This window comes from Siniperca chuatsi, linkage group LG24, assembly GCF_020085105.1.
Source record: "Siniperca chuatsi isolate FFG_IHB_CAS linkage group LG24, ASM2008510v1, whole genome shotgun sequence".
Taxonomy (NCBI): Eukaryota; Metazoa; Chordata; class Actinopteri; order Centrarchiformes; family Sinipercidae; genus Siniperca; species Siniperca chuatsi.
In genome coordinates this window covers 2,332,082-2,345,044 of record NC_058065.1, presented here as the reverse complement: position 1 = coordinate 2,345,044, position 12,963 = coordinate 2,332,082, and the positions used below count along the sequence as shown (strand labels likewise).

Genomic DNA, 12,963 nt, shown 5'->3' with positions numbered 1-12,963 from the left:
TTAGTTAAATGGCGACCTGAACGTTTTGTTCTGTTCACTTTGCTAGTAAAAAATGAGAGAGGGGATGTTAAAGGAGAATTTTAATATATTATATATTTTACCGACCCTGGTGCCCACACGGTACAAGTCAGCCGTTTCAGTCCAACCCCACCCAGCCCGAGCACAGAGCTGATTAGCGCTGATCAGGATCCCTTTAACCATCAGGTGCTGGAGCCAAATTCCATCAATCCTCCAGTCCAGAGCAGCAGCTTGCGAGCCGCGAACCTCAGGGCGACAACAACAGCTCAGTGTGCACCAACCCCCACCTCCCCTTCCTGCAACGCCAATTCATCAGGCCGGGCATGACACAAGAATTGCAGCGCCCTTAATGTCAAGGCAATCAGAGACTCAATCAGAGCTGCAGAGCACAGTGGGAACCACACTCCCAACACATGTGCACAGGAGTACCCTGAGGGCCCCAAATCTGCAGAACTAATGAGAGAGAATATATGTGCCCCACAAGTATGTGCTCCAGAGAGACTCGGCAGCAGCGCAGGGACCCAGCACCCTTAGAGAGAAAGAGGGGAAAAAAAGTAAATCAGGCAAAACGGCGCTCCTGTAACGAAGCTTTAACCCTTTCTTCAGAGAGCTTAGCCTTGAAACAAGACCAAACCTGCCTGGACACAACCTTTGAATCCTAGAGGAGGAAAAACAAAACACAGCAATATCTGCCAAGGGCACGCGGATAATTCTCCAAGGGAACATTGTAGGTGCCTCCCTCAAATGAGAGCTCTTAAATAATATTGATGTAAGCCTGGAGAGACACGTGGCCTGATTTAGATAATGGATGTGCTTTTTTTTTTTTTTTTAGTTTCCTTTAAATTACTGTCAATTATTCAAAAGAAACATTTCAAGTGAGAACAATGCCTAATTGGGAGTTACCAAGAAAAGCAAACTGTCCCCCATTGTGCCTTTTGCAACTTGCTCTGTCCTACTTTTCTCGGGCACTGGGTGCAACAATGAAAATATCACAAAAAAAAGAAAGAAAGAAAGAGCTGCTATGTTTGGTAATTCTGAAAAGAAATACGTATAAAATCGTTACAGTTGCTGCTTATTTGCAGGAAGTTTGAGCGTCAGAGTTGGTGGTCACCGTTAAATAATGTCCCAGTGCACAGTATGTTTTCTTAAACAAGTCATCAGCCCAATTCTTGATGCTCTAATGCTTTTGGTATGCCTCTCCCTGACCTAGAAACACGGATAAGCATCAGGCTTAATCAGGCAACAAAAATGGCAGCTTGTACACTTATGAATGAGGCTCTCATTATTAGAGGTGCTGATCATCGGAGGGGGCGACGTTTCCACTGAAAACGGTTCCTTCTTAACCATTAGATTAGACCAATCTCATGAATAGTCATAAGGCCTGCACGTCATTCTCATGAACCCTCGGCGGAAAGAATATTCTAATGAGGCTGGGCCAGTTTTTTCTCCACAGCAAGCTTCTTCTTGTCCTCATGAATATTGATGACGGGAGGACACTCGTCAACCGCGCCGTGCGGGTCAGTTGGACGCAGTGATCCAGCAGCAGCTCCGGCTTAAGCAACCATCTGGAGCGTTTAGGGAGCACAATGTGCCACACATTTGGTTAGCTCCGAAAAAATAAAGTACAAGATGAATTACATCATTGCTGACTGCCATTTTTAAATTCCTGAAAAGATTGCATCGCTCAATTTCTCCTCAATGGAAATACTCAAAAGAAAGTTGATCAGCTGATCAGACTGGCACCTCCTGTAGTTTAACTCAGTCTTTACTTAAAGACTGAGGTTTGGGGCCCAGTTTGGCTCCTCAGTTTGCCTTTCTCTGGTCCAAATAATGATATGAGGTCCAGGTTGTTTTAACATGTGACAGACTTCATTTACATAGTTTATGTCAACAAATGTGTAAAATTAGAAACTGTGATTATTTTTAATTCTTGGCAAAAAACGTTTTTTTCTGTTCTCATTTTGAAGAACAGAAGCTTTTTGATCTATAAAGAAGAATCACCTCTAATTCTGCCAAATGTTGATTTACATGCAGATGAAAGCGATGAAGATGAACAGATGAAGAAGACTTGCAATGTATTCCCATACTGGATGAAAAGAATATAATCTCTCAGAAATTCTGGGATCCTTCAATCAACATTTTTACATTTCTGCTTGTGTACAGAAATGAAATCAAACGGCTCCTCTGATAAACCTGGGACCATGAATGTGAGACTCCACTTGTTGCATTTGTGTGTGAATTGTGTCTTTGCCTTCTTTCGTACCGAAACACCTTCTCCAAGCCTCACGCAGCCACACGACTGTCATAAGTAAATACTACATTTCGACCTTGAAATGCCATTATTACAGTAATATAACTGGGTCAACTTTTCAGCTGCTGCCATTTCTTCCAGTTACTTGTCACAATAAAATAGCATCTTACAGTTCAGCAGTGAAAAACCTGGGGGGGTTTAAAGCAGCGACCATGATGACAAATGTCCCTGTTTCAAGTCCGAACAGTTGCATGCCATTCCCCTCCCTGCTTCCCCCCCCCCATTTCCTGTCAACACTTTACTGTGAACATACAAATAAAGGCATAAAAATGCCCCCCAGAAAACTTTTAAATGATGGTGTGAACGAAGTGGAATACAAATTCTGCAAATGAAAACTATGCATGTGGTTGAAAAGGTGGTTTAATCAGACACCCAGACCTTGAATAGGCCTCTTCACACCTCCCCAAAACTCGTAGAAATGGGTGCATCCAACACATTTTCTTCCCTGACACTGCACTCAGTAATTACATGTATCATCAGCACTATTAAAATGGTCAGATGCTCCCACATAACCAGTCAGACGTATCAAAACTGCTGAGAGGATACGCTGAACCTCAGTCAAAATCTTAAAGATAGTTTTTATCAGAAAATCCACCGTGTATGAAAGAATAATGTCAGAAAATTAGAATAAACACCAATATTGGAGTGATTATCCACAGATTTGTGTTTAAAATCAAACTTTATACGTAATACTTTTACTGGTTTTCCAGGCAGAAACGTCATACAGTAATAACTTTAAAATCATAAGTAAACCTTCAACCTTACTGTTATTTGTAAGAAGCTTGCTCTAAAATGTGAAAGCAATTTTCTGTTTACTCATCTGAGGAGTCCCACGTGCTGTCCTGACTAATCAGGGAGGAGTTGTTGTGATTCTGAGACTGCGGCTTATTTAATTATTTTCAGATGTAGAGACGTTCAGACTGTGACTCATCTCCACAGTTATCATCCCTGAGCTGCGTCCTAAAGTATCACATTCTAACATCCACAAGTGTTTTGGGGCGGGGCGCCTGTAGTGGTGCAGCGGCCGGCGTCCTAAAGACCTGAGACACTGCGGGTGAAGTGAAATGCCTGAAGTGTGAGTCAGGAGGCATCTGAACAACAACAAGCCGAGGAGGAAACCACAAGCCAGACTCTGATCCACCCGCCGCTTCTGAATTAACACCTGAATCCTTCTTAAAAAAAGGCTGAAACTGTCCGGTGAACACACCTGAAGTGGTCAGAATAAGTTTCCCTCATATCAGAACGACCATGCTGGATGGGATTTTTGGCAGAAGTGCAGCGAGCCAAACTCCAACCATTTTTGGTCACATTTCTCTGTTTTAAATACTTCACGTGTTTATTTATTTCACTTGCTTTTATATTTCATTACTGCTACATTTAGTTAAATTTTATTACTGTTTTTGGTTTTTATGACCCCAACAGCTGAAATATTTTAGATGTGCTCCAACATTAACATTCTTTAAAAGCAAATTGAAAACGTTCCTTTTCTCCAAATGTGATTTGATTTGTTTTGTTGTGGTTGTGTTTTTCCATTGCACTTGATGGTTTTAGTTGTTAATGGAGACACTATGTATGCATCTGCTTTCTGTGAAGCACACTGTCTCTCCCTGAGAATGAAATGTACTATATAAATAAGGTTTTGCTGGCTTAATACAGTGTAATATGGAGGCCAAATAGATGTACAGTACTTATGGTAAGTCAAAATTATGAGATACTTAGTCAACATTTTGAGATAGGAAGTCAAAGTTCTGATTTAGAAAGTCATAATTATGATATACTAATTTAAAATCATGTAATATTCAGTCAAAACTATGAGATAGTAAGTCAAAACGATGAAATACTAAGTACATTTATAAGATACTGAAGTTTTAAAAACCAGAATTACTTATCACAGAATCTTGACATAGTCTCTTAACATAAATGTGACCTACTACTAAATCAAAAAGTCAAAATTTTCTGACTAACCATGACTATTTTCATTTTTGTCATGCTTAACTTTTCATCTAGTTTTGTATTTTCCTGTCAGAAATGGGCTTCCATAATCCAGGGTTACAAGACGAGTAATTCAGATTATTTATTTATCTGTTTTGATCCATTAGTTCATGTAACCTGGAGCACCATGTCATAAAAAGATCAGTTCATCTAAAATCACTCTAAAAACCATTTAAACTGCAGAGAAACCAGCGTGTTAAACTGTTTAGGACCACCATTTTTTATCAGTTTGAGCTATGAATCGTCTTAGAAAACGGTAATCTTTTTCCCCGGAGGACATCCTGTATCAGAGGTGAGGTGGTAAACGTGTCAGCTCGAACCCTCACTTTAATTTTACAGCTTGTTGAAGAAACCACAGAAGACTGATAAGGTGCGGATGAAGCTGCGGGGCTGCGACTGCCTCTGGTAAAAGAAAACCTGGAGATGTAACATGCATATTTTGATAAGTGCAGTGGAACATTCCAGTCATTCTCCACCATAAATACATGAGAACGAGCGGCGACGCCCCTCATAACAAGATCCCTCTTCTCTTCTCCCTGCAGCTGCTACCACTGCGTCCCATTCAGATCTGTTGCCAGGCTTCTGTCACGTTTTGTCCGTCTCTTGCTCACTGGATGTTCAAGTCGACATAATGGGCCTCACTTGAGAAAGTTTCCACTTGTCTGAAATGTTGAAGGGCACTTAGATGTGTTTATGTTTTAGTGACTTTGCAGACTGTTTTTCACAGTGCTGAAGTACAGAAAATTGCTAGATCACCCACATTACAAGCAACCAGCGGTGGAAAAAATACCCAAATACTTGACTTAGATTTAGCAACACCGCAGTGGAAAAATACTCCATTACAAGCTAAAGTCCTGCAATTAAATTGTAAACAACTGTTTTCTCTCCAGTTTTGGGGATTTTCAAACTTTCAGATCAGTTGAAAAAGGAAGGACAAAGGAGAGGAATAATGGAGGAATAGAAGGAAATAAAGGAGGATGAAGATAGTAATGTCTCATTTCATGTTTACTGCAAAATCTAAATCTGTAACTAATAACTCAACATACGAGTGAAAAGTACATGCAGCATGCTAGCAGCTCTGTGGGGCTGCACAGTGGTGCTTTGAGCTAAATGGTAACATCAGCATGCTAACATGCTCACAATGACAATGTTAACAATGTTGATGTTTAGCAGGTATAAAGTTTAGTATGTTCACCATCTTGCATGTAGCGTGTTAGCATGCTAACATTTGCTAATTAGCACTAAAGACAAAGTACAGCTGAGGCTGATGGAAATGTCATTAGTTTTGAAACTAGTTTTGGTCGTAAAGTCGACCTGATGATGGCACTAGATAACAAGTCAGAGGATCACCAAAGTTATTCATTCATCCTGAGGGGAACATGAATGGCATAACCAAATGTCATTGACAATCCATGCAACAGCCGTCAAGACATTTCAATAAAAAACACGAATGTGAACCTCAGGGTGGCACCAGAGGAAACGTCATTGGGCACCATGACTGTCGGTAAAAGATTTGGTGTCAATGCATCCAGTAGATGCCGAGATATTTCACTGGATAAGTGACAAATTTGACCTGATGATGGCGAAGAATCAGAGGATCATCACAGTGATTCTTGTTCCCCTCAGGATGAATTGTATGGAGTAAATTTCATGGCAATCAAGTCCAACAGTTGTTGAGACATTTCACTCTAAACCAAAAGACCTCATTGTGGCGCTAGAGGAAAACTCACGGGATCAATAAAGTAATTAGGAATCATCTTCTGGGCACCAGGACTGACTGTACAAAGTTTTATGCTAATGCATTCAACATTTGTAGAGTTATTTCAGTCTAGACCAAAGTGGTGAACTGACCGACCAAACCGATCCCTCCACATCAAAATACCACTACATCAAACAGATACGTAAATACAATATTTAAGTACATGTAAGCATTTACTTTCCCACAAGATATTTTCACTGGTCCAAGACTTAACCCCAACCAAAACATTTCCTTATAAAAACCTGCCCACATGCATATATTAAGTGTTTTCTAAAAGAAACAAAGAAGAAACCTGATCCAAAAGGGACCCAAAGACAGTCAAACCCAAACCAAATAGACCCAAGGTTATCCAAACTGTGGTCTAGTGTGTCGCAGTGGAAAAGAGCAGCAAACACTTCACAGGATCTGCCTCAAAGAACACATTTTTCTCCTGTGATGTTGATGCACCGGGTTCTAACGGATGCATTCGGGTTTTAGACTAATTGACACACAGACCCGAGACGTGATTAAGCAGAATGTAATTTGGACTTGGCCCAAACTTGGATCCTGTGAAGCTATCGACCTCTAAATACCTCTACCTTCCACCTCTCCAAGCAACCACTATCAAGGACAGGTCAAAGGTCAAAAGCCCTGGCAATAGATGCAATAAATATCCCTGTGTTACTAAATAATTATGAGTCATTAGGTGAAGAAATAACACCCATGAAGAAAAGGTAAAATGCCAAAATCTATGATGAAAAGAACACACCCCTGTTAATTTAGCCTCCACACTAATCTGTCTGCTGTTCAACAGGCACACAGTCTTTGTTAAAGACTTTATAATGTGATGTGTTATCTCTATTAGCTCTGTTACCCTATGGCACATTCCACCAGCTGCTACTGTAACTATGAACGTAAACAATTTGTCCTGGAAACACCAGAGTTCCTTCGAAACAGGAGACATTTTAAACACCTGAGGTAAAATTAGAGTGCGTTATGGTGCTTGATGAGGGATAATAAGAGACTTTAAACCCTAAGTTGAAAAAGTAAGAGCACCTTTTGCGGAGAGAAACCTGTACTTTGTAAGAATGCTGAAGGATGAACTTCTAGGAATGTTGTTTTTTTTTCCCAGAGGGCCATGCAGCGTTTGGGAAATGAAGTGTAACTTCTGTTTTTTCCACATCTTGAATTCTACTCAAATGCATGAAAATGACTTTTTGATGTCATCTACCTGTGGCCTTGAAATTCCACAGTTTCCTCTGAGAGCGCATCAACTTTCCCCTGAGTTTCCTCAGATGGAAAATCCCATTGATATTCCCAATAATCTGTGGGAACATCAACCTGAAGTGGATGGAGAGGCCTCATCTATTCAACACGCAGACTGCAGACATGTCACTTGAACTGACATGTGATTGAGTTTGTGTGTCCCCAAGCCAAAGGTTTTCCATAAGCATGCTTAGGCACCTGAAATCATTTCTTCCACTGACCTACAAAGCAGCTTAGATAATCGTGAGTTCACTAAACGTCACACTAAATGTTTGTCCACACCACGTCCGAATTTACGTGCAGGATATCTGCGCAAAACCAAACAGGTAGTTGAATCCTTGGGTTGCTGTCGCTTTGTGCAAACCAAAGACGTAACTTCGTGCGATCAAGAAAATGTTCTGAGGGGTTTCCTCTGAAATTTCACTGTCAGAAATGTTTCTCCACCTACCTCGTTCACATTTTATTTAGTGGATTATCATCTGAGACGTCACCACAGGCTGCAACAGGAAAGGGTCTTCTTTAGTCTCGGATTTACTGGTCACGTTAAGAAACACACTGCCGGTCTGTCAAACTTACCATCCTCTCGTCACCTTCGCCAAAATTGGCTGAAACCGAAAATGTTCTTTTCATTAAGAAGCATAAAATACGACATTTTATCATCATGGCTTGAGCACTGACTCGTTAGTCAGTGTTAAAGTCAAAATCCAAATACAAGTGGGTTATGTTGAGGAGTTGCAAATTGCATAAGATTCATAAAATGTTCTCCCACCTAAAGGTCAGGTGATGTGATGCCAGCATTTTCATTGCTTGTAGAATGAACTGCAACACACCCTGTTGTGTTGCACAGTGCAGCTTTGGGGATTACTGTATAAATGGCATTTAACCAAGTTGCAAGAAAACGTTTCATGCAGCACGTAGACAAACATGTAAGGGGTTAGTTTGGAGACGTCTGTGCGGCTGTTTCTTTTAATGCTCGTACGGATTTTGAGAGTAACATGTTTTTTCTTTTCTGTTTTGTACTCGGCGCCCAACAGGAGTTGGATCAACCAATTAGCTTCCTTCACTTGAGATCTGCATGACACGTAGTTGAGATTTGGGACGTGTGTGCATTGGCTCCTCTGCAAAACCCTGTGGTCTACAGTTACCTATAACGCCCTTCTATGTGTAGGTCCACAAAGACGTTTACATGTGCCTTCGTAAGAGAAAACATCCAGTTTAAGTGCCCGGGTCATCCAGAACATGGCACAGTGAAAATCAACTGTGCGTCCTCACAAAACAGGTGGTGCTGGAAGCTTGTTGACGTACCGACTATTTGTGGGACTAGCTGGCGAGCTACTCTGGCAGACAAACTAACCAGTAACATGTTAGCTAGCTGGGAACATGCTAGCACTAGCCAGCCACAAATAGCCCACTAAGCTAGCTGACCCGATGATAAGTAAGTACAGTGTATTCAAGAGTCACATTTATACCATTGATTTTTTTTAATATAAAAAATATATCAAATTGAATGGTGCAACACAGCTGATATTATGGCTTCCTCCATTTTGGACTCTCCAGCTAACATTCGTCAGTGTCAGCAATTCAGGAACAGTTTCTCTACGAATGATGCTGCGAATGATTTCCCGACAATTAATTGATTTTGGCCCAAAATGTTGTAAATGCTGGTGTAACTGAGCATCTTCATTTTTAACACATTTCTGTGGTCACAATGTTTGTTTTTATAGTTTTTTTAACCTGTTGTAACATGATTTACATCTATGGCATTTGGAATTCTTTTAATTGTTGGACTTTCAGTAAGAAAATGCATATATTTATTATATAACATTTATTCAATATATTTAGATTATATTTATCATATCAGAGTGCATTTTTGTTAAATAAATGAATGCAGTTGTTGAGCTAAGTCTTGTCAGCTCACCTGATGTTTATCAATATCTAGTATGATAATTATTTCTTTGTGTTTTTAATTTCAAACCCTGTCTGCAGACCACATGCAATCAAGATCTCATATGAAGAAGGGAATTACAGTCTGGCGAGACTAGAGCGCCTGTTTCACTGCAGTTTCCAAACCCTCCCTCAGACGACAGGTACTGTACCATGTCACATACTGGTAATGTTTGATTTATGATTCATAACCTCTCCCAGTCCTGAAAAAAATTAGAAAATTAGATCTGCCTCTCATTTGCCATAAATCAGACGAAAAGGTACATTCGGTCCCACTCGTGTCTGTCAGAGCCCACCACACTGTCAAAACACATAACTATTTTAGCCTGCCAAACTTCATGACAGCATGTTCACTTGAGGTAAGTGTGTGTCACGCAGCATGGCTCGGGGCTCTATTCATTAACATTCCTGTGTCTTGTGGTGGACCTGCTAATGCCGAGCAACATGATGAAACAGCTCTCGTGTGTCACCTGACAACGCCACAAATCCGCTCTATTATTGACTAACTCTCCACTTAATTCCTCTTTACGCCCGCTACTTTGTCAAAACATAATCATCTTACCGCCTTCCCCTTTTGGATTTGTACTGAAGAATTTCTGGACTTTGTGGCTGCTTTTTGTTTTGAAGAGCCATTTTTAAAGCGATCTGTTTTTATGAAACTACAACCACCACAGCTGAATGTGTAGTGCCTCAAGCTGCGGTTCCTCTAATGGCCACTAGATGGTGCCTCCAAGAAAACTCATAAGTAAATAGGGAAAAACTCAACTTGTTATGGACTTAATGCCCATTTTCACTTCTTCTAACAGGTTTTTGTGACAATTATCATCCTCTTTTCATCAGTCTTAATAATACAACACTATAATAACACAAGTTTTAAGTCTGTGTGTGTTCTACATTTCAACTGGCTGCAAGACAGGATGAGAAAGCTAAACCTTAATACTGGGATTTAAAGGCTATCCTCTTAAAACATACGTATCTGCTACTTTACCAAACACTAAAAAAAGATAAAACAATTATTATTATGTTAGCTTTCAACTACAACACACACTCTAGCAGCCATGTAAGGCTGTACTCACACTATACTGAGCTAAATGCTAATGTCAGCATGCTAACATGTTCACAAAGACAACGCTAATATGCTGATGTTTAGAAGATACAATGTTTACCATGTTCACTGTCTTAGTTTAGCGGGTTAGCATGCTAACATTTGCTAATTAGCAGTAAACATAAAGTACAGCTGAGGCTGATGGGAAATGAATTAGTTTTGCAGGTATTTAGTCATAAACCTGGCCTCAAAATTTTAATTTTGGCCTGATGATGAGATCAGAAGATCACTAAAGTCATAACAATTCATCCTGAGGGGAACATGAATGTCTGAACCAATGTCATGACAATCCATCCTGTTGAGATGTTTCCCTCAAAACCACAGGTCAACATGCTGGTGGCGGTAGATAAAAAGTCAGGGGATCGCTGAAGTTATTAAGCTTCATCCTCTGGGGATGAATGTCTGCCTCTAGCTGCCCTTCTTTCTTATTGTAATCCAATTTCATTCTTATCTCAGTTTCAAGCAACTTTTTTTCGCAGGATGACATTGTAACATGTAAGTGAAAAACACACTTATCTCTTCCTCTTTTTCTTTTCTTTCACTTTTTCTTTTACTCTGTTTTTGTCTCCATCTCTCTTTCTCTTTCTCATTCCTGAGTAGCAGCAGACAATGTCAGCGTTGACTCATCCGTTCATCAACTGTCAGATTAAGGGGCGACTGTTTTCTCTGTGAAACGTATCCTTTTACACCACTTAAGAACAACATTTCTCGTGACTTCGGCTGTCTCTTGCCGGATTTTTTGGGCGGCCAGTTATACTTTTGATGGATGTCTGCATGGCAATGTCATGCACCTCCGAGTGGTTCAGATATTTCTTTACTTTTCTGTCTGATATCTTGTTTAGTTGTCGTGCACGTGAACGTCTTTACAGGTTCACGCAGTGAAATCAACCATTCATGAGTATTTCTTAAAAGCTAATTGCTAACGTTGCACCGGTTGTAGTCGATTGTGTCTCTCCTCCCAATCATGAAGGGTGTGACCCCAGAGGTCAAACACTTGACCCTTGAAGTTCTGCTGAGATTTGCAGACTTTGAATGCCTGAATGGGCACATACAGAGCTCTATATAAAGGTCTGTTCTTACTCCCAGCCCAGAGGAAACAACTTCTCCAGCCGCTGATGTATTTACACTGATTCTCACAGGGGCGTAGCTATTTCCTGCATTTATATGCATTTATATCATCTTTCAAATAACAAATTATGATTCAATTGGTTATCATGCTTTCCATAATAATGGTGGTAAAAAAAACAACCTAATACACAACGACTACTATTTCTAACACCAACAGTTGACCTTTAAACTTGATACTTTACCACAAAGAGCAGTCTTTACTGCATTATCTTGTACTGGTGTTTAATTCTAGCATCTTTTTTATTATTTACATATATTGTAGAAAGGTAGTGTCTGAAGTCTTGCTCTCAGGCTGCGTACAGCCACATATTCCAGCCTGGATGTTGCCTGGGAGGCGAAACCCGTGGCAAAAAAAGTCAGTAAATCGCTCGCTACTGCTCTGAAGCTTAACTGCTGTGAGCGCATGATACTGAATGCGACTCAGATGAGTATATTAACATTTGGATCAACTCAGAGCTTTTCCCATCTGAGGTCTTAGGTTTCAAAAAGTAAAACAGTAAAATTGGGCAGTGGTGGCAAAATTATGATTCTGAAAAGTGATTGGAAAGTGGAAATTACACTCCTGAGATTCTCAAGAAAAAATGACTTGTAGTAGTTGGAGCACACTCAGTGGGCTTATCGGACGCATTTTTCAGGACCAGCCTTTGTTACGGGCGACTGAACACCGTATAGACTGTTTGTACTTTCTTGTCATCGTGGATACTCCTTCCATGGCTTGATTTTTTAAATTCTTCCCCATTTTTTATGTCAGTAACTGCGGTCAACATGTACGTAAACCTGGGTTGTGGATAATCACAACCTGAAATATCGGGCGTGGTATTGAACTTCAGTTCATTCAGAGTATCGACCAAAATGCCTCCGTAGAATCATGTATTGAAAAATGTAAAATATCGAAAGTTGAAATCAAATGCTTAGCCAGATCCTTGTTTAATTATTCTTTGATCAGGTATTTTCTGATTTAATTCAAGAAATGTTTCTAACATTATACTATATTGCAGATGTATATATTTTGTTAAAGGAGTCAAACATATATTCTTCAAAGTAAGGTATCGTATAGGCACTAATATCAATACTCTTATACTTTATTTATCTTTTGTTGGCCTAAAATTAGTCACATTTAAGTATATTGAATCTAAACCATGCGCTGGTTTTCAATTGTAGACTGTAAAGGTTTCTAAAATCCTCCAATCCCCCCCCCAAAAAACAGCCCTGTGGAAAATTCTGCGAATTATGAGTAGCTGGGGATTGTTAATTTAATAAAAAATATCAATAACTACTTTTTGGCATGATGCTACATATTGTTCCTTATGTCCAATATTCTCAAAAGAACCTGAAACTGTAATAACTTTTGAGGAAACAATCTCATTGCAAGGTCCATCTCACGTGACATTCCTCCTCAGCAGATGGAGTTTGCTCAGTTTGAATTGTAGATGTTAAAATGTTGGTAAATAACTCAATAAT

At 39.9% G+C, this 12,963-nt stretch overlaps 1 long non-coding RNA gene across 1 annotated transcript in view; it reads left to right on the top strand.

Annotated features, from left to right (window-relative positions):
- LOC122872039 overlaps window positions 1–11,712 on the top strand; it is a 170,545-nt gene extending 158,833 nt beyond the window's left edge. The window contains exons 7-8 of the long non-coding RNA XR_006376998.1: window positions 9,312–9,412; window positions 10,975–11,712. This is a non-coding gene — a long non-coding RNA (uncharacterized LOC122872039). The remainder of the gene's footprint in view (window positions 1–9,311; window positions 9,413–10,974) is intronic.
- Window positions 11,713–12,963: the final 1,251 nt, after the last annotated feature.